Source organism: Pristiophorus japonicus, unplaced genomic scaffold (genome assembly GCF_044704955.1).
Source record: "Pristiophorus japonicus isolate sPriJap1 unplaced genomic scaffold, sPriJap1.hap1 HAP1_SCAFFOLD_46, whole genome shotgun sequence".
NCBI lineage: Eukaryota > Metazoa > Chordata > Chondrichthyes > Pristiophoridae > Pristiophorus > Pristiophorus japonicus.
In genome coordinates this window covers 3,418,467-3,441,263 of record NW_027254363.1, presented here as the reverse complement: position 1 = coordinate 3,441,263, position 22,797 = coordinate 3,418,467, and the positions used below count along the sequence as shown (strand labels likewise).

At 46.4% G+C, this 22,797-nt stretch overlaps 1 non-coding gene across 1 annotated transcript; it reads left to right on the top strand.

The window, feature by feature from the left end:
• The first annotated feature begins 3,578 nt into the window (after window positions 1-3,578).
• On the top strand, window positions 3,579-3,660 carry trnas-gcu (transfer RNA serine (anticodon GCU)). The gene has a single exon. It is a non-coding gene; the product is annotated as a tRNA-Ser (tRNA).
• The last annotated feature ends 19,137 nt before the right edge of the window (window positions 3,661-22,797 follow it).

Genomic DNA, 22,797 nt, shown 5'->3' with positions numbered 1-22,797 from the left:
TGTGTTCCAATTTACATTGGGCTTGCTTGCGCCGGTGCGCACCCAGATCGCAGTGCATCTGTTCATTCACTCGAAATATGCTCATCTTTTCCAAAATCCACTCGTTGATATTGCAGTTGCCCCCAATTTGCTCGCAATATACACAACAACACAATGGATGGTGCTGGCAGCGTCCGCGTGGCCTAATGGATAAGGCGCCTGACTTCGATTATAATAACAAAGTTATCAGAAGGTTGCGGGTTCGAGTCTTTCCGCGGTCAATTTAGCTCGATACGTGCAATTTTATATTGTTTATTTTGATTCTGCCGAGAAACCAACATCTCTTCCAGTCACTCACCTGAAGTAAAGGAAGGCTGTTTGCTTCAAGAATCTCATGGCAATCATTCACCATTGTCGTTCTGCATGCACGGGTAGAGCAAGCTGTGAATTGGGCCTTCTTGCACATTATTTCTGTTTGGATACAAAAAGCAGGAAATTGAATGGCTGACGATTGTTAAAACAGAGACGAGGTGGTCGAGAGGTTAAGGCGAAGGATTGCTAATCCATTGTGCTCAGCATGCTTGGGTTCGAAACCCATCCTCGTCGTTGTTGGCGTACAGCTTGACCACGTTTTGACATTCATATTTAACATCATCGCCAAATTCCCCTTTTACTTCCAGGGATGCTGTACTTTTCTCATGTCATGTCTCAAAATAATAATATATTCGTCAGAAGGAGAACAGTTGCAGGACAATGGCGAGGGGGACTAATTAGATAGTTCCCTGAGGGACAGAACAAGCACGATGGGCCTAATATCTTTTCTCACGACCGTCAGAATCTGAGAGCTGCGCTTTTCACTGTCGGCGGCTCGTTGGTCTAGGGATATGATTCTCGCTCAGAAATGATCACATTTGAAATGCGAGAGCTCTCGGGCCAAATCCCTCAAGAGCCCCGCCATGTTTTACTCAAAGTTCCGCTTTTCACAGCCACTCGACATGTGAGACAACAGACATATTTCACGTTAAAACGTGTGATTTTGCGCCGATGTTCCTTTCGCATCCAAATCCCAGAGCAAAGTGAAACCCGCCAAACTGAGTAAAGTTAAAATATCTCAGAGGTACTCGGCTCTGTGACTCGGTGCATCACCTAAACCCTTGTTTGGTTCCGTCCAATACTTGATCAGTATATCTTGCTGTCTGTACGCATGAGCTCACCTCAATTGAGATAAGCATACATTCAGTGTCAATCTCCACCTCTGCCCTGAATATGAGTGCGTCCTGTTTCTCTAGAGCTGAAAAGATGAGAGAAGCTGCCTTTTGAATTCGAACCTTGGCTGCCGAATTCAAAGCGGACAAGAATTCAATCCGGGCTGGCAAAGCTGCCTGGTCTGATTAAAAGGCGGTGACACCCTATATTATAGGCATGTACTCGCCTTCTGACCTCAACATTAGGTTCAACGTATCGGATGATAAGTACCGCTCTCATTGTCTGTTAATGGTTCTGCTATTCCCACTAACACCTCCTCTGGACCATCCTTTGTTACGTTATTGTCCGATTACCACCCAGTTTGCCTTTCTCCATTGTGCCATTTATTATTTAATCACTCCTGCGTTCCACTGTATCACAGACGTTGCCATTTGACCTTTCTCGCTGCATATTTTTTTCAGGCGCTCTTTTTGTTGAAAAAATCTGTAATCTTTAACTTTTTCCTAAAATATCGGAATGATCATCCGCCAGAACGTGAAACCGGAATCTTCCTCATCAAAATCTGCGCGACCTGCCGAGTTTTACATATTTATCTGTTTTTATTCATTCTATTTCCGTGTCCCTTATAAGGGGATGTGCTGTCTGTCCGAGGTCATTCTCTGTCTCTTTAAAATGGTGTGCTATCAAACCCGCTTCATTCTGTGTCTGTTTAAAAGTGATGTGCTGTCTGACCCGGAGTTCACATTCTAAATTTCAAAAACTGCCTTTGGAGGGTGCAGGAATTTTGGTTTGTTTGTGTCTTTGCGTAAGCCAGTGTGTGTGCAAACGTGCTGTGCGATTTTACTGTCATGTGAGAAAAATGCATTGCATGCAACTTGAAACCGTACTGATTTGATTGAACACTTTTTCGTGGACTCTCTGACGGTAGAAGAATCTGCTGTGGGATTTTGCTATTCCACATCTGAAAGAAGGGAAAATACACAAGTTAGAAATATAGCGATTTTAGGTAGGGCTTGCGTGTGGGCTGTGTGATATGATGACATCCTCCATCCTTATTTTCAAATTCAAATCAAATCAAACCAAGACAAGACATGACTGACTGACTGACTTTGTTTATACATGTATATATATATGTGTATATTTATATATAATCCTAAATTTTTAACTTCCAAAATAAATATGCTTTTTCTGTTCTGCCTGCACGGGGCTCTCTTACATTTGACCTCTTTCACAGCACAAGCAACTGCTGTCAGATCCAACAGAAAGACACACGCGACTTTAAAAGATCGCTCTTGTATCCCACATCTTCCCTCATGGCTTGTCTTCCACCATGGGCTTACTGTGTTTGGATATTTATTGACTGCACCCCTCATTTCCAATTGAATTCTTCTAGTCACACAGCCTTCGTTCAATCAAAAAATACATAGATTAAGAATCAATTATTTATTTATTTAAAACCACTCAAATTAAATTTTTTTTAAATACAATTTAAATGCATTCATTTTATTAAAATGTTAAATACTTATATATTTCAGACTGGGCTGGTTTAACGTCCCTCCCTCCTTTCTGCCTGTTTATCACCTGTGGCTTCAATAACAGCCTCTGCCTCGCGTGGTCCTGAGCCCCACTGCACAATTGCCTTCAGGGATGATCGAAATCTCACTTTATTCTTTTAAAAGGGAACTGCTGTCAGTCAAGGGTTATTCTGCATCTGGGCAAAGGGGATGTCCTTGCAGTCCCGGATTATTCTGTGTCTGTTTAAATGGGCTGGTTGTCAGTACAGGTTCATAATCTTTCCCTTTGAAATGGATTTTCTCATAAACCCGGGTCATCCTGTATTGTTTCAGAAGGTGTATCATTTCAGCTGCAATGACCGAATTGTTAAACTGTGTGTTCCAATTGACATTTGGCTTGCCTGCGCCGGTGCGCACCCAGATCGCAGTGCACCTGTTCATTCACTCGAAATATGCTCATCTTTTCCAAAATCCGCTCCTTGATATTGCAGTTGCCCCGAATTTGCTCGCAATATACACAATAACACAACGGCTGGTGCAGGCAGAGGCCGAGTGGCCTAATAGATAAGGCGTCTGCCTTCGATTACAACCGCAAATTTATCAGAAGTTTGCAGGTTTGTGTCCTTCCGCGGTAAACGTAGCTCGCTACGTGAAATTTTATATTCTTTGTTGTGATTCTGGCGAAAAACCAACCATCTCTTCCAGTCACTCACCTGAAGCAAAGGAAGGCTGTTTGTTTCAAGAATCTCATGGCAAGCATTCATAATTGTCGATCTGCATGCACGGGCAGAGCAAGCTGTGAAGTGGCCTTTCTTGCACATTATTTCTGTTTGGATACAAAAAGCAGGAGATTGAATGGCTGACGATTGTTGAAGCAGAGGCGAGGTGGCCGAGAGGTTAAGGCGATGGATTGCTAATCCATTGTGCTCAGCATGATTGGGTTCGAAACCCATCCTCGTCGTCGTTGGTGTACAGCTTGACCACGTTTTGACATTCATATTTAACGTCATCGCCAAATTCCACTTTTATTACAGGGATGCTGTTCTTTTCTCATGTCATGTCTCAAATTAATAATATATTCGTCAAAAGGAGAGCATTTGCAGGATAATGGCGAGGGGGACTAATTAGAGAGGTTAAGGCGATGGACTGCTAATCTAGTGTGCTCTGCATGCATAGGTTCGAATCCCATTCGCTTCGTCGTTGTCTTACAGCGTTGACCTTGCTGATCGGTTTGTCATTCAAATTCGCCTTTTACTTGCAAGGATGCTGTACTTTGCTCATGTCATGTCTCAAATTAAGAATATATTCTTCAAAAGGATAACATTTGTAGGATTATGGAGAGGGGGATTAATTAGATAGTTTTCTGAGGGATAGCAGAAGCACGATGGGGCTAATATCTTTTCTCATTACCGTCAGAATCTGAGAGCTGCGTTTTTCACTGTCGGCGGCTCGTTGGTCTAGGGGTTTTATTCTCACTTCGGAATGAGATATGTGATTTGATATGTGAGAGATTCGCGGATGAGCCCCGCCATTTTTTACTCAAAGTTCCATTTCTCACAGCCGGTCGACATGTGAGAAACCACACACATTTCACATTAAAACGTGTGATTTTGTGCCGATGTTCCCACAGCGTCCAAATCCCAAGGCAAAGATTTAATTCCCTTCCCACTGACTACTGCGGACAGACATGCTTACCTTGGTAACGGAATGGTCATTCTGTCATCACTTTCTAAACAATAGCACACAAGACAATGGGTCATCAATAAATGGTAAATGAATTAAACACTCTGCTATTACATTGTAAAAAATATGAAATAAAATGCTGGACAATAACTGGTGCAGAAAGTAGCTTATCCCTCGCAAAGATTAAGAATGATGTGTTTTGTGTACACACACACACACATAGCAACGACTCTGTGAGCAGTCTTTTCAGTTGTTCTACTTAGCCTGATGTAACGTATTTCTTAGGACTTTAGGAACTTGCGGGAACCAATTCGGCGGTATTTGCTGTGTCAGTATCTCAAGAGGTTGCGCGCCTTTGCTCCTCACACTGCCCGGGGGAATGGGGCAGATATTTAAAGGGACACGGACTCTCTTTTCTCTGCCTATTTATACTTAAAGGAACAGTCCAGTTTAATACAAAGTGTCGGCGGACTTCACTAACCGAGCTCCCATTAACATTCGCTCCCTTCTGTAAAGTCCTGTGAGTGTAAAGCTGTCTATTCGAGTGACTTGAGCCTTTCTAAAATTGCACATTGTTTTTATAATCCACTTGACTTGCTTGTTTAATTTGGAAAAATTTCAGAATTGTCCAGTGTGACGAAGGTTTTGTTTAAAGGTGGAGTAAAATGTGTTTCAAAATATTCTTTCCAACCCTCCCTCAACCATCCAAATTTTAGAACACTCTGCAATACTGACTGGGAAGTTCCCAAGTTCGGTCCATGGTCTGGGCTGTTAGTTGATCTCAGGCAAGGCAGCAGTTCAGGGGTTATAATTGTCCTCAGTACCACTGGGCTAAATATGACTAAAAATTAGCCACTGCGCTTGCTCTTGATACTGATGCAGTGACTTCAACTGGGAGGTTTGTCGATGTCATTTGGGGGTAGGATTGGATTCGGCTCTGATGCCTACCACAGCGGAAATCCTGCTGACACTCACTGACTCGACTGATGGTGAAGCACTAGAGGTTAACAAATTTCTGTGGAATTGCACCCAGCCAGATTCAGAACTTCCTGGAGAAAGTAACTCGCAGTTGATTTTAGACAGTAAGGATGGAGGGAGTGTGTCTAGAATAAGGCTTTTACATCGTTGGAGGGACAGGAGCGGACAGGATGTCCTATAGAATCTAGATTTGTCGATTCTGAATTTATATCCTGTACTTAAAGGAACAACTTTTGCAACCTACATTTGCAGGGTATTAGAATGGGAGAATCTGCAGCTTGGTAACTCAAACCAAACATCACGTCAAGATTTGAGAGAATCAACAGATTCATCAGGATCACGTTATCATCAGCCTTTGGAAAAACACCAATCACAGCGGTGAGAAACAGGACACATGTTCTGCGTGTTGATAGAACTTCAACTATTCGTCAACCTCCGAGACTCGTGTGCCTAGCTGACTAAACACTGTAAATGTGGGGACTGTGGGATTGGTTGCAGATGTGCGTTTGGTGGAAACACATCAGGGAGAGACCGTTTACCGCCTGAGTGTGGAAAAAGATTCAGTCTCTCATCTCACCAACTGACATTCGAGGACTTAGATAACATACTTTCTCCTGTGAATATCGAGCTGTGTTATTGGCTCATGATGTTTTTACTTGTCCATCTAGTTGACTTTAAACCTTTGCCAATTAGTTGATGTGTTCGGTTTACTTACAGATATTTTAAAAAAATACATTTACTCAGTGGATTCAAATTTAAATTGAAGCAAGCTTTGCAGGTGTGATACTCTATTCACACATTGAAGCTGAGAGAGATGTTGTGGGCACAAGAAAATTCCAGTATGTGTAAGTAATTAACAGACTGGATTTTGTGTTTAGTGATCCTGGGCGTGTTAGCTATCCCTACCCTGGACATCAAGGCACTCTGGACGGTATGGGGAACTGTGACTTGTCCTGAGAGTAACCAAAGGTCTGAGAACTGATACAATCTAGAGGTAGAAAGGAGTAAAGGCGCAAAATGAAGCGTTCGATAACAAGACATCAATTTGTCACCTCTTATCATGGAGACATCGAGTATCGACACACTGTGTTATTTGAAATATCAAAATATTAAACTCCAGCCCAGTTTTATGGGTGATTAACATCAGCAGAAACAAATCCCAACTGACAGAATGAACACGATTCAGTCAGGATGTGATTAACAGCAGTAAGGACAGTAGAACCCAACCCCTGCAGTCCCTTACGAACTCGCAATTCAAATGACTGAGTAAATCCCTTCCCACACCTGCCCAGTGGGAACTCGCTAGAGTTTCAGCAGATCAGATGACTGAGTGAAACCTTGGCCACACACAGAGCAGGTGAATGGTCTCTCCCCAGTGTGTATGCGATGAAGGATTTCTAGATCAGACGGGGAACTGAATCCATTCCACAGTCTCCACATTTCCATGATTTCTCCATGGAGCAGGTGTCCTTATGTCTCTCCAGGTTGGGCGATCAGTTGAAGTTTCGTCCACACACAGCACACGTGTAGCTTCTCTCCGCTGTGAATGGTGCGATGTTTTTCAGGCTGTGTAACTGGTTGAAGCTCTTTCCACATTCAGTAAACTGGAACATTCTCACTCCGATAGTGTATGTGTGTCTCGGTGCTTTTACAGTCACACTGATGTTTGAAATATTTTCCCACAGACAGAACAGAAAAATGTGTCTCCTTCCACATTCAAAGCCAGATGGTATTCATCATTTCCAGTTTACATGGTTGGTTAAGTACGCAAAGTGAGAATAAAATAAATGAGCTGCTGATTTTCTCTGCTGATCACTGGGCCTTTTGTGCTGGCCAAATAGGGGGAACCCGAGCTGGCCCAATAGGATGTGCCTGCGTGACCCAATAGGGTGAGCCCAGTCTGGCCCAATAGTGTGAGTTCGGGTTGACCCAAGGAGATGAGACTTTGTTGGCCCAATACTGTTACCGTGGGCTGGTCTGACCGAACAGCGTGAGGCGTGCTGGCCCAGGGTCACCAGACAACTATCACAACAACAAGGCTCCCTTTCAGGGGCCACTGAGCTGGACATAAACATGTGACCAATCAAACTGACAGACATCCTGAAGCACCGGTCACCCTTTTTTCCCTGCACAAAGGACCGTGCATGCGCCGTGAGACCGCCCTGACCAATATGGCGGCTGCTGAGCACGCTCCCACCACCGGGGGAAACAGTTTTACTCGTTGGAGTTCAAAAGAATGAGGGGTGACCTTATAGAAACATTTAAAATAAATGAAAGTGATAGACAAGATAGAGGCAAGTAGGTTGTTTCCACTGGTCGGGGAGATAGAAGTAGGGGTCACTGCCTCTAACTACGGGAGAGCCAATTAAAAACCTAGTTGAGAAGGAATTTCTTCTCCCAGAGGGTTGTGAATCTGTGGAATTCTCTGCCCAAGGAAGCAGTTGAGGCTAGCTCATTGAATGTATTCAAGTCACAGATGGATAGATTTTTAACCAATAATGGAATTAAGGTTTATAGGGAGCGGGCGGGTAAGTGGAGCTGAGTTCACAGCCAGAGCAGCCATGATCGTGTTGAATGGCGGAGCAGGTTCGAGGGGCTAGAAGGCCTACTCCTGTTCCTAATTCTTATGTTTTTATGTTCTTATTAGATACTGCCAAGAAAGGCGCCAAGAAAACGGTCACTAAAATACCACCGAAGAGCAGCAAGAAGCGCAGAAAGTCGAGGAAGGAGAGTTACTCCATTTACATCTAAAAAGTGATGAAGCAGGTACACCCTGACACTGGCATATCCTCCAAGGCCATCGGCATCATGAACTCGGTTGTGAACGATATTTTGGAGCGCATCACTAGTGAGGTTTCCCACCTGGCCCATCACAACAAGCGCCGCACGATCAGCTCTCGGGAGATCCAGACCGCCATGCGCCTGCTGCTGCCGGGGGAGCTGGCCAAGCACGCCGCCTCGGAAGGGACAAAGGCGGTGCCCAAGTACACCAGCTCCAAATAAAACTGCACACCTCTCCCCAAAGACTTATTGGGATCATTGGTTAAGTCTTTTTGGCGGTTTACGCTGCCTTGTAGAGCGGCTGAGTTGGGGATCCAGTTTTTGGGCGTTGGCCTGAGTGTCTGCTGTTTGCGGTGCATCAGGCCCTTCCGGACTGCTCACAATCACTGGGCTCTCCTCCGCTTGGTTCCGATGTGCGCTCGCCTGTGGAGGAGTGAACTCTATATCGTGTTCTTCCTCTGCTTCTTCTATGTGGTTGCTGAACTCTCTTTTTGTTTAATCCACGTGTTTGCGGCAGATTTGTCCATTGGTAAGTTTAACTATCAGAATCCTATTCCCCTCTTTGGGCAATCACAGTGCCTGCGAGTTACTTAAGCCCTGCAGCGTAGTTGAGGACAAACCCAGAGTCATTGACATCAATACATCGTGCTCTCGCATTCTCGTCATGGTAGTCACATTGTGACTGGCGCCTGCTCTCAACAATTTCTTTCATGGTGGCGTGTATAATGGATAACCTGGTTTTGAGTGTCCTTTTCATTAGCAGCTCTGCGGGTGGAACCTCTGTGAGCGAGTGTGGTCAGGATCTATTGGCCAACAGGAGTCATGATAAGCGGCTTTGTAGGGAACCCCCTTGGATTCTGAGCATTCACTGTTTGATTATCTGCACTCCTCGTTCCAACTGACCATTTGAGGCCGCCTTTAACGGTGCCGTTCTGACATGGTTGATACCATTTCCTGCCATGAAGTCCTGGAATTCAATGCTTGTAAAGCACGGGCCATTGTCGCTGACAAAGGCGTCCGGTCGACCATGGGGAGCGAACATTGCACGTTGACTTGAAACCTTGGCGGAAGATGTGCTTGAATTGAGAATGTCACACTCGATCTATTTGAAGTAGGCCTCGACTGCAACGAAAAACATTTTTTCTCATGAAAGGACCTGCGTAGTCCACATGGATACATGACCATGGTTTGGCGGGCAAGGACCAGCGGCTAAGGTGAGACTTCCCTGGGCGCATTGCCCAGCTGGGCACATGTGTTGCAACTGTGAACACAAAATTCCAGGTCTGCATCTATCCCTGGCCAACAAACCTGTGACCTGGCAATTGCTTTCATCATGGCAATGCCTGGGTGTTCATTGTGGAGTTCTCTGTTGAACATCTCTCTGCCCATCTGGGGCATGACTACACGGTTTCCCCATAGTAGGCAATTTGCCTGAATCGAAAGTTCATCCTTGTGTCTGTGAAATGGTTTGAATTTCTCAGGGAAAGCCCCGTACGTGGCTGCCCAGTCCACATTTAGGACACATTTCTTGACTAAAGACAATAGTGGGTCTCTATTTGTCCAGATTTTGATCCGACGGTCTGTCACAGGTGAGCCTTTGCTTTCGACAACTTCAACAGCCATGACAATCTCAGCAGCATGCTCGGTTGGCCCCTCGGTGGTGGCAAATGGGAGCCTGCTGAGTACTTCGGTGCAGTTTTCAGTGCCCGGTCTGTGCTGAATTGTGTCGTCATAGGCGGCGAACGTGAGTGCCCCCTCTGTATGGGGGCCAATCCATTTGCATTTATGGCCTTGCTGTCAGCCAAAAGGGACGTTCGGGGTTTGTGACCTGTCTCCAGCTCACACTTCCTGCCAAACAGGTACTGGTGCATTTTTTTACTCCATATATCCATGCAAGCGCTTACTTTTCTACCATCCCGTAGCCCCGTTCTGCCTGGGACAGACTTCTGGAGGCATAAGCTACCGGCTGTAACTGATCATTGGCATTCACATGCTGAAACACATACCTGACCCCATAGAACGACACATCGCATGTTAAATCAAGTTTCTTACATGGGTCATATAGCGTTAACATATTGGTGGAGCATAACAAATGTTGTGCTCAATTAGAAGCCCTTTGCTGGCTGTCCCCCCAGAAGCATTCAGGACCTTTGTGCAGGAGCACGTGTGGCGGTTCTAACAGCCTGCTCAATTTGGGAAGAAAGTGACCAAAATAATTCAGCCGCCCCAGGAATGAATGCAACTCCGTCGTGTTACGGTTTCTGGGTGCCCTCTGAATCGCTTCCGTTTTGGACACAGTAGGTCTGATCCCGTCTGCTGCTACCCTCATCCACAGGAATTCTACCTCTAGAGCTAGGAAGATGCACTTCACCTTTTTCTGTCGCAGACCTACCCGGCCATCGCAATCGGTGTATGTTTACGGCCTTGCAGGCCAGAAATGATTTATGGTACCTTACAGCAGGATTTTATAACAGCAAACTTGTTGCACTGTCTGTCGGCAGTGACCAGTTTAAAACCGACAATGTCTGAGGGTCCTTTCTGATCAGGAACCTAACCGCTTAATTGCAGAGATTGAATTGTTAATTTAGATCTGGGACAATTGTGATCGATAGAGCATTAACCTGCCCTTACATTGATCCTGTGGGTGGCTCGGAAAAGAGCCTTTGGTTTATTAGATTAAATCCTGTCCTCTTTACTTGCTCTTGGACACACTGGTGGTTTTCTTGGGCAGCAGCACAACCTGTATATCAGGAAGCACCCCGCCCTGAGCGATGGTCACCTTTCCCAGCAGCTTGTTGAGCTCCTGGTCGTTGTGGATGGCCAGCTGCATGTGTCTGGGGATGGTGCCGGTCCTCTTGTTGTCGTGGGCCGGGTTGCGGGCCAGCTCCAGGATTTCAGCCGGTCAGATACTCGAGCACATCAGCCATCTAGACCGGAGCTCCGGCACCCACATACTCAGCATAGTTCCCCTTCCGCAGGAGCCTGTGAACACGGCCCACAGGGAACTGCAGTCTGGCCCGGGAGGAGCGAGACTTGGCCTTGGCCCGAGCTTTTCCGCCTGTTTTTCATCTTCTAGATATTTCCACAATCTACACGTTCATGGAAAGAATGAGAAACTCCTCCCACATCTGCCTTATACCTTCTGGAGGAATGCAGGGAGCGAACTTATGATTGGTCGCTCTGTGGTGAATTTCATTGGTCCTTTCGGATGACCAATCGCAGCCTGTTTAGCCCACCAAAGAAATCGAGGCGCAAATGACTGTTCTGAACAGTCAGTCTTCGAAGGATTTAGAAATTCAAAAATCCCGCCAATAATTGTTAAAATTGCGTATAATGTTAGTAACTTCCCCATTAGCCAAAAATAAGTCCAAACACTTTTATTTTCCCTTTGTCTTAATCCACATTTCACGTGCAAGTTCCAGGCTGTTACAATCAGGATTAAGTTCGGGTTCAGTTTCAAACTATATGTAATGGGAGGGAATCACTCCCCACTTATTCTGTAACGGGACACAATCCATCTCAATCTTTGTAAAAGTTGGATTTCATAGATTATCGATCGATCAACCGCACAGGCATCAGTGAGACCAGAACTGGGAGTCCTTCTGTGAAAAGGGAAGAGGGACAGAGTGTTCAAACTGCCCCGGTTCTGGTCTCTGTAAGAACACCCATTCTGGGTTGTTACACTCGGACTCGAAGGTTAATAATGGGTTTGAATCCTAAGTAGAATTTTCTTTTAAATTGAAAAGGGCGTGAGAGAGATCAAGGTGGCTAATGTCTGAGTATCATCCGAAAACAAGTTTCTAATTCTTTGGCAGGCGATGCAAATGAACGGATCTGAGAGCAAAGGGAAAAGGCGACCAGTGACCGTGTTTGTAGATTAGGGCGGGAAAAGGAAGAACCGGAAAGTAAAATCAGTTATCTGAAAATTTAAAACTAAATCTACAGCTCGAACTGCAAAGGTCCCCATACACTTGTTCAGGAAAGAATTACATTAAATTGAGTCGAAAGGGTGATGCGTTTGTGCAGCTCTTTCAGCAGGACCTCAAAAGTAGTAATCTCGGGATTGCTACCAGTGCCACATGCTAGTCAGTGTAGGAATCGCAGGATAGCTCAGATGAATACATGGCTTGAGCAATGGGGCAGCAGGGAGGGATTCAAATTTCTGGGGCATTGCAACCGGTTCTGGGGGAGGTGGGACCAGTACAATCCGGACGGTCTGCACCTGGGCAGAATCGGAACCAATGTCCACAGGGGAGATTTTTCTAGTGCTGTTGGGGAGGAGTTAAACTAATATGGCAGGGGGATGGGAACCAATGCTGGGAGATAGCGGGAAACAAAAAGGAGGCAAAAGCAAAAGACAGAAAGGAGATGAGGAAAATTGGAGGGCAGAGAAACCCAAGGCAAAGAACAAAAATGGCCATTGTACAGCAACATTCTAAAAGGACAGAGGGTGTTAAATAAACAAGCCTAAAGGCTTTGTGTCGAAATGCAAGGAGTATCCGTAATAAGGTGGATGAGTTAACTGTGCAAATAGATGTTAACAAATATGATGTGATTGGGATTACGGTGACGTGGCTCCAGGATGATGAGGGCTGGGAACTCAACATCCAGGGGTATTCAACATTCAGGAAGGATAGAATAAAAGGAAAAGGAGGTGGGGAAGCATTGCTGGTTAAGGAGGAGATTAAGGCAATAGTTAGGAAGGACATTATCTTGGATGATGTGGAATCTATATGGGTAGAGCTGCAGAACACCAAAGGGCAAAAAACGTTAGTGGGAGTTGTGTCCAGACCTCCGAACAGTAGTAGTGATGTTCGGGAGGGCATCAAACAGGAAAGTAGGGGTGCATGCAATAAAGGTGCAGCAGTTATAATGGGTGACTTTAATATGCACATAGATTGGGCTAACCCAACTGGAAGCAATACGGTGGAGGAGGATTTCCTGGAGTGCATAAGGGATGGTTTTTTAGACCAATATGTCGAGGAACCAACTAGGGGGGAAGCCATCTTGGACTGGGTGTTATGTAATGAGAGAGGATTAATTAGCAATCTGGTTGTGCGAGGCCCCTTGGGGAAGAGTGACCATACTATGGTGGAATTCTGCATTAGGATGGAGAATGAAACAGTTAATTCAGAGACCATGGTCCAGAATTCCAAGAAGGCTAACTTTGAAGGAATGAGGCGTGAATTGGCTGGGATGTATTGGCGAATGATACTGAAGGGGTTGACTGTGGATGGGCAATGACAGACATTTAGAGACCGCATGGATGAACTACGACAATTGTACATTCCTCTCTGGCATAAATATAAAAAAGGGATGGTGGCTCAACCGTGGCTATCAAGGGAAATCAGGGATAGTATTAAAGCCAAGGAAGTGGCATACAAATTGGCCAGAAATAGCAGCGAATCTGGGGACTGGGAGAAATTTAGAACTCAGCAGAGGAGGACAAAGGATTTGATTAGGGCAGGTAAAATGGAGTATGAGAAGAAACTTGCAGGGAACATTAAGACAGATTGCAAAACTTTCTATCGATATGTAAAGAGAAAAATGTTGGTAAAGACAAACGTAAGTCCCCTGCAGTCAGAATCAGAGGAAGTCATAACGGGGAACAAAGAAATGGCAGACCAATTGAAAAAGTACTTTGCTTCTGTATTCACGAAGGAGGACTCAAACAACCGTCCGGTTATAAAAGGGGTCGGGGGGTCTAGTAATGAGGAGGAACTGAGGGAAATACTTATTAGCCGGGAAATTGTGTTGGGGAAATTGATGGTATTGAAGGCCGATAAATCCCCAGGGCCTGATGGACTGCAACCCAGAGTACTTAAGGATGTGGCCTTGGAAATAGTGCATGCATTGACATTCATTTTCCAACATTCCATTGACTCTGGATCAGTTCCTTTCGAGTGGAGGATAGCCGATGTAACCCCACTTTTTAAAAAAGGAGGGAGAGTGAAAACAGGGAATTATAGACCGGTCAGCCTGACATCGGTAGTGGGTAAAATGATGGAATCAATTATTAAGGATTTCATAGCAGTGCATTTGGAAAGAGGTGAAATGATAGGTACAAGTCAGCATGGATTTGTGAAAGTGAAATCATGCTTAACAAATCTTCTGAAATTTGTTGAGGATGTTTCCAGTTGAGTGGACAGGGAGAACCAGTTGATGTGGTAAATTTAGACTTTCAGAAGGCGTTCGACAAGGTCCCACACAAGAGGTTGATGTGCAAAGTTAGAGCTCATGGGATTGGGTGTAGTGTGCTGACATGGATTGAGAACTAGTTGTCAGACAGGAAGCAAAGAGTAGGAGTAAATGGGTACTTTTCAGAATGGCAGGCAGTGACCGCAAGGTTCTGTGCTGGGGCACCAGCTGTTTACACTGTACATTAATGATTTAGATGAGGGGATTAAATGTAGTAACCCCAAATTAGCGGAAGACACTAAGTTGGGTGGCAGTGTGAGCTGCGAGGAGGATGCTGTGAGGCTGCAGAACGATTTGGATAGGTTAGCTGAGTGGGCAAATGCATGGCAGATGAAGAAAATGTTGATAAATGTGAGGTTATCCACTTTGTTGGTAAAAACAGAGAGACAGACTATTATATGAATGGTGACAGATTAGGAAAAGGGGAGGTGCAAAGAGACCTGGGTGTCATGGTACATCAGTCATTGAAGGTTGGCATGCAGGTGCAGCAGGTGGTTAAGAAAGCAAATGGCATCTTGGACTTCATGGCAAGGGGATTTGAGTACAGGGGCAGGGAGGTGTTGCTACAGTTGTACAGGGCATTGGTGAGGCCACACCTGGAGTATTGTATACAGTTTTGGTCTCCTAACCTGAGGAAGGACATTGTTGCTATTGAGGGAGTGCAGCGAAGGTTCATCAGACTGATTCCCGGGATGGCGGGAGTGACCTATCAAGAAAGACTGGATTAACTGGGCTTGTATTCACTGGAGTTCAGAAGAATGAGAGGGGACCTCATAGAAACATTTAAAATTCTGACGGGGTTAGACAAGTTAAATGCAGGAAGAATGTTCCCAATGTTGGGGAAGTACAGAACCAGAGGTCACAGTCTAAGGATAAGGGGTAAGCCATTTAGGACCGAGATGCGGAGGAACTTCTTCACCCAGAGAGTGGTGAACCTGTGGAATTCTCTACCACAGAAAGTTGTTGAGGCCAATTTACTAAATATATTCAAAAAGGAGTTAGATGAGGTCCTTACTACTTGGGGGATCAAGGGGTATGGCGAGAAAGCAGGAATGGGGTACTGAAGTTGAATGTTCAGCCATGAACTCATTGAATGTCGGTGCAGGCTAGAAGGGCCGAATGGCCTACTCCTGCACCTATTTTCTATGTTTCTATGTTGTGGATGGCGCTTAAAAGAGCCGTTATGTTTGAGTTTGATCTCTCAGGACAGCGTGCAGTTTTACTTGGAGCTGGTGGACTTGGTAACCACCTTTGTCCCTCGACACGGCGTGCTTGGCCAGCTCCCCGGGCAACAACAGGCGCACGGCGGTCTGGATCTCCCGGGAGCTGATGGTGTGGCGCATGTTGTAATGGGCCAGGCGGGAAGCCTCACCCACGATGCTCTCCAAAATATCGTTCACAACCGAGTTGATGATGCCCATAGACTTGGAGGAGATGCAGGTGTCGGGCTGAACTTTGTAGATGTAGATGGAGTAACTCTCCTTCCTCCACCTTCGACGTTCCTTGCCGCCCTTCGGTGATGTTTTCTTGATTACTTTCTTGGTGGTAACTGTTTTCCGGGCAGGGAGCGGGCTCAGCGGCCGCCATCTTGTTCAGGGCGGGTCTCACGGCGCATGTGTGCTCCTTTGTGCAGGGACTATGTGTGGGCGGGGCTTCAGGGTGTATGTCAGTTTGATTGATCACATGTTTGTGCCCAGGTCAGTGGCCCCTGTAAGGGAGCCTTGCTGTGCTGATTGTTGTCTGGTGACCCTGGGCCTGGGCTCATCCTATTGGTCCAAGCCTGGCTCACCCTATTGGGCCATCCCATGCTCACCCTATTGCGCCATCCAAAGCTCACCGTATTCATCATCATCATAGATAATCACTCGAAATCGAGGATGTCTTGATCCAACTCTAAAAGTGAGCTCTCAGGTGACTGAACAGTCCAATACGGGAATTACAGTCTGATCCCTTTTGGGATGGACAGTGGTTGAATGAAAGAGTGTGTAGACTTGTTTGCTGCACGCTCCTTCCACTGCCTGTGCTAGATTTCGGTATGCTCTCGGCGATGAGACTCGAGGTGCTCAATGGCCTCCCGGATGCACTTCCTCCACTTCGGGTGGTCTTTGGCCAGGAACTCCCAGGTACCGGTGGGGATGTTGCACTTTATCAGACAGGCTTTGAGGGTGTTTTTGAAACGCATCCTCTGCCCACCTTAGGATCGCATGCCATGTAGGAGTTCCGAGTAGAGCATTTGCTTTGGGAGTCTTGTGTCAGGCTCGTGAACAATGCGGCCCGGCCAGCGGAACTGGTCGAGTGTGGTCAGTGCTTCGATGCTGGTGATGTTGGCCTGGTCAAGGACGCTAACGTTGGTGCATCTGTCCTCCCAGGGGATTTGCAGGATCTTGTGAATACATCGTTGATGTTATTTCTCCAGCAATTTGAGTTCAAATCTTTCAGCAAGCACATTGTCTCCAGGGCTGTTTAGTACATCCCCTCTGTATGGCTCAGAGATGTGGACACTATACAGCAGCCAATGCACCCGATTGGGACAGCACTGATACAACCTATTGGGGAAGTCCAAGTGCACACTATTGGGCCAACCCGGGCTTACCCTATCGGGCCAGCCCAGGCTCGCCCCATTGAGCCAGCACAGGCTCACACTTTTGGGCTAGCCCGGCCTCACCCTATCAAACCAACCCAGGCTCGCCCTATTAGGCCAGCACATTCTCACACTATTCAGCAAGCACAGCCTCACACTATCGAGCCAGCACAGGCTCACAATATTGGGCCAGCACAATCTCACCCTATTGGGCCAGCACAGTCCCACACTATCGGGCCAGCCCAGGCTCACCCTATCGGGCCAGCATGGTCTCACACTATCGGGTAAGACAAGTCTCATCCTATCGAGCCAGCACAGTCTCTCCCTATCGGCCCAGCACAGGGTCACCCTATCACGCCAGCACAGTCTCACCCTATCGGGCCAGCACAAAATAGGAGGTGGGTGGGGTGGCTTGACCCATCCACCTCCACGGAAGTATGTGGGGGGCCTGACCTATCCACCTCCATGGCACGAACCTGGTATTGCAGTACTTCCAGGAACGATGCCGTGGCTCTCGGCCTTTTGGCTAAGAGCATTGGCGCAGAGTGATCGTTGATGTGTGAATGGTGACCTCGGGCGTTTGTGATTTGACAAAGAATTGGAAAGATTGGCAACGAAAAATGTTTTAAAAAAAAAATAATTAAAAAAATATTTTAAAAAAAGTCTCACCCTATTGGCCCAGCACAGGCTCACCCTGTCGGGCCAGCACAGTCTCACCCTATAGGGCCAGCACAGTCTCACGCTAATCGCCCAGCACAGGCTCACCCTATCGGGCCAGCACAGTCTCACCCTATCGGGCCAGCGCAGTCTCACACTATTGGGCCTGTGCAGTCTCACGCTATCGGGCCAGCCCAGTCTCATCCTATCGAGCCAGCACAGTCTCACCCGATTGGCCCAGCAGAGGCTCACCCTATCGGGCCAGCACAGTCTCACCCTTACGGGCCAGCACAGTCTCACCCTATCGGGCCAGCACAGTCTCACCCAATTGGCCCAGCACAGGCTCACCATATCGGGCCAGCCCAGGCTCACCGTATTGGGCCAGCACAGTCTCACCCGATTGGCCCAGCACAGGCTCACCCTATCGGGCCAGCACAGTCTCACCCTTACGGGCCAGCACAGTCTCACCCTATCGGGCCAGCACAGTCTCACCCAATTGGCCCAGCACAGGCTCACCCTATCGGGCCAGCACAGTCTCACCCTTGCGGGCCATCACAGTCTCACCCTATCGGGCCAGCACAGTCTCACCCTATTGGCCCAGCAGAGGCTCACGCTATCGGTCCAGCCCAAGCTCACCCTATTGGGCCAGAACAGTCTTACCCTATCGGGCAGCACAGGCTCACACTATCGGGCAGCACAGGCTCACCTTTTTGGCCCAGCACAGGCTCACCCTGTCGGGCAGCAGAGTCTCACCCTATCGGGCCACCACTGGCTCACCCTATTGGCCCAGCACAGGCTCGTCCTATCGGGCCAGCACAGTCTCACCCTATCGGGCCAGCACAGTCTCACCCTATCGGCCGAGCACAGGCTTACACTATTGGGCCTGCACAGTCTCACACTAATGGGCCAGCACAATCTCACACTATCGGGCCAGCACAGGCTCACACTATTGGGCCAGCACAATCTCGCCCTATTGGACCAGTCCAGGCTCAAACTATCGGGCAATTACAAACTCATCCTATTGGGCCAGCACAAAAGTCCCAGTGGCCAGCAGAGAAAATCAGCATCTCATTGATTTTATTCTCACTTTGCACACAGCTGGTGCAGGTCTGAACCCAACTATATAACGTGGAAATGATCAACATCCTCGGCCTTTGAATGTTGAAGCAGGAATGTTTGTCTTTTCTCTCTGTGGGAAAATATTACAAACATCTGGCAAAACACCGCGACACACAAGCATATGAGTGTAATTGTTCCAGTGCACTAGAAAGAGCTTCAACCAGTTACACAACCAGTTACACAGCCTGAAAAAACTTCGCATCATTCACAGGGGAGAGAAACTACATATATGTTGTGTGTGTGGACGAATTTTTAACTGATCCTCCAACCTGGAGAGACACAATGACACCAACACCATGGAGAAACCGAGGGAATGTGGAGGTAATGGGGAGGGATTCAGCTCCCCGTCTGATCTAGAAATTCATGGTCACAGTCACACCAGGAAGAGGCCGTTCACCTGCTCCGTGTGTGGGTAGGGTTTCACTCCATCATTTGCTGAAACTCCAGCGAGTTCACACTGGGGAAATGTGGGAAGAGTTTCATTCAGTCATCTGAATTGCGAGTTCACAAGTGACTACAGGGGTTGGGTTCTACTGTATTACTGCTGCTAATCACATTCTGACTGAATCATGTTTGTCCTGTCAGTTGGGATTTGTTTCTGCTGATGTTAATCATACTGAAAACTGGGCTGGAGTTTAATATTTTGATATTTTAAATTACACAATATGTCAATATTTGATATCTCTATGATAAGAGGCGACTATTGATGTCCTGTTACTGACTGCTCCATTTTGGGCCTTTTCTCCATTCTAACTCTCGATTGTTTCAGTTCTCATGCCATTGGTTACTCTCAGGGACAAGTCCCAGTTCCCCACAGATTCCAGAGTGCCTCTCTATGCCTTGCTGTCCAGATTAGGGATAGCTAACAGGTCCGGGTTCACTGAACACAAAATCCAGTCTGTTAATCACTTTCACTTAGAGGATTTAGCATGTGCCTCCAGCAGTTGTTGAGATAAGCGACTGCATCTCTTTCCACATTCAGCTGGTAAACGGCCTCTCCCTGATGTGTTTTCACCTGACGTGCATCTGCATCCATTCCCACTGTCCCCACATTCACAGTGTTGAGTCAGCTGGGCACACGAGTCTCACAGGCAAGATGACTTGTTGAAGGCACATCCACACACAGAACATATGTACTGTTTCTCCTCGCTGTGATTGGCGTTTTTCCAAAGACTGATGATAAGGTGATCCTGATGAATCCGATGATTCCCTCAAATATTGACGTGATGATTGGTTTGAGTTTCCAAGCTGCAGATCCTCCCCTTCTAATACCCTGCAAATGGAGGTTACAAAAGTTGTTACTTTAACAACAAGATATAAATTTCCACTGTGTTAGGCATCAGAGCCGAGTTCAATCCTGCCCTCAAGTGACATCCACACACTTCGCAGTTGATGTCACTGGATCGGTATCAAGAGCAAGGGAACTGGATAATTTTTACTTATATTTAACCCAGTGGTAGTGAGGACAGTTAGAACCCCTGAATTGCTGCCTTGACTGAGAACAACTAATAGCCCAGATCAAGGACCGAACTTGGGACCTTCCCAGTCAGTATTGCAGAGTGTTCCAAAATTTGTGGGGTTGGGGGAGGGTTAGAAAGAATATTTTCAAACAAATGTAAATCCACCTTTAAACAAAACCTTCGTCACAATGCACAATTCTTAAATCCTTTCAAGTTAGAAAAGCAATTCAAATGGATCATCAAAAACAATTGAGACATTATAGAAAGGCTCAAGTCACTGAAAATAAATAGCTTTACAATCACGGCACAATATAGAAGGGAGCGATTGTTAATGCGAGCTCGGCTTGTGAAGTCCTCCGACACTGCGAGATAAACTGGACTGTTCTTTTAAGTATAACTAGGCAGAGAAAAGGGAGTCCATGTCCCTTTAAATATCTGCTCCATTCCCCCAGGCAGCAGTTGGAGCAATAGCGTGCGGTATCTTTATATCCTGACGCAGCAAGACCTAATAAAACATATTGCATCAGCTTAAGCACAACAAATGAAAAGTGTGCACACAAAGTCTTTGCTATATATATATGTGTAAGTGTGTGTGTGTGTGTAAACTAAACACATCATTCTTATTGTTTGCTCGTGAATTTCACAGAGATAAGCTATTATCTTCGCCAGTTATTTTTCAGCATTTATTTCCTATTATTTATGATGTAATTGCAGAGTGTTTAATCCCTTTACCGTTTATTGATGACCCATTGTCCTGTGTGCCCTTGATTAGAAAGTGATGTCACAATGACCATTCCGTTAGCAAGGTTACTGTCTGTCCGCAGTATTCAGTGGTAAGGGGATTAAATCTCACCGAGGGTAATGAGCAGCACCCATCAGATTCTGCACTTAATTTTCCAGTGAATTAATTTTCAACTCACCAGCACATAGACACTCCTCAGATTTACCTCCAGTGTGGATGACTTGTGTAAGTGATGTTGAAAATGAAATTGTAGGAGTGAAAGAGGAGTTGGTGGAGGGGTTTGGAGAGAAGGGTGAAAGAGGAGCTGGGGTGAGGGTTTGAAAGAAATGTGGTGATAGAGGAGTTGGGTGAGGGGTTTGGAGAGTAGGGGCGAAAGAGTAATGGGCGAGGGTGAGTTGGAGAGTAGAGGTGAATGAGTTGTATGATTGAGGGGTATTTACTGCCCATTAATCGCCTTTCTTGAAGTATGATGGGTTTCCTTTTTCTTTAAAATGTTTGGTATTGTATATTCCACCGAAGCTAAATGCGGGGCTGCAGTTCTTTGCAGGCACGGGGCTGTTTCTGGTGAATTAATGTGGGTAGTGTTAATTGGGAATAGATTTCAGTGGGATCATTCTGGGCTAAATGCGTTGCTGGTCTGCAGGGTTGTCCACAGTCCCAATGACGACAACAAATCCAGGATTCCCTTCAATAGTGACACCAAATCTAGGGACCACTTTCATTGTGACACCAAATCTGATATGTCCTTACGATACTGTATAAATGCACACGAGGCCCAGACTTGAGAGAAGGTCACTCTGTGAGCAGTCTCCTTTTTTACCAATACCTCCAGTGATGAAGGTGGGTGGAGCTCCTCCTTTTATACTTGAAAGTCAAGGTTAGGAGTGTCTCCCACAAGTTCATCCCATTGTGGTCAATGTTCTCAAGGTGTACAACTTCGGTCAGCTTATACATGGGTGACAATGATTGTTGAATACATGACATCACCTCCCCCCAAAGTCTTATTGAAATCACAGGTTAAGTCTCTCTGGTGGTTTATACTCCCTTGTAGAGCGCCTGAGTTGGGGTTCTGGTTGTTGGGCGCTGGCCTGAGTGTCTGCTGTTTGCGATGCCTCAGGCCTGTCCGGACTGCCCACAGTGACTGGGCTCTCCTCCACTTGGTTCCGATGTTTGGTCACCTGTGGTGGAGTGAACTCTACGTCGTGTTCTTCCTCTGCTTCTTCTATGCGGTTGCTGAACCTCCTTTTAGTTTGATCCACTAGTTTACGGCATATTTGTCCATTGGTAAGTAAACCTCCAAAACCCCAATTCTCCTCTTTGGCAATCACAGTGCCTGCAAGGCATTTTGGCCCAGCAGCGTAATTAAGAAAAAAAAACAGTGTATTATCATCAATACATGGCGCTTTCGCATTCCTGTCATGCTATTCACATTGTGACTCACGCCTGCTCTCAACAATTTCTTTCATAGTAGGGTGTATAAGGGATAACCTTGTTTTGAGCGTCCTTTTCATTAGCAGCTCTGCGGGTGGAACCCCTGTGAGTGAGTGTGGTCGGGATCTATTGGCCTACAAGAGGCGTGATGAGCGGCTTTGTCGGGAATCCCCTTGGATTCTGAGCAACCCCTGTTTGATTATCTGCACAGCACGTTCCACCTGGCCATTTGAGGCCGGCTTGAACGGTGCCATTCTGACATTGTTGATTCCATTGCCTGCCATGAAGTCCCGGAATTCAGTGCTTGTGAAGCACGGGCCATTGTAGCTTACCAAGACATCCGGTACACCATGGGCAGCGAACATTGCCCGCAGACATTCTACCGTGGCAGAGGATGTGCTTGAATTTAAAATGGCACAATCAATCCATTTAGAGAAGGCGTCTACTACATCCAAAAAATGTTTTCCC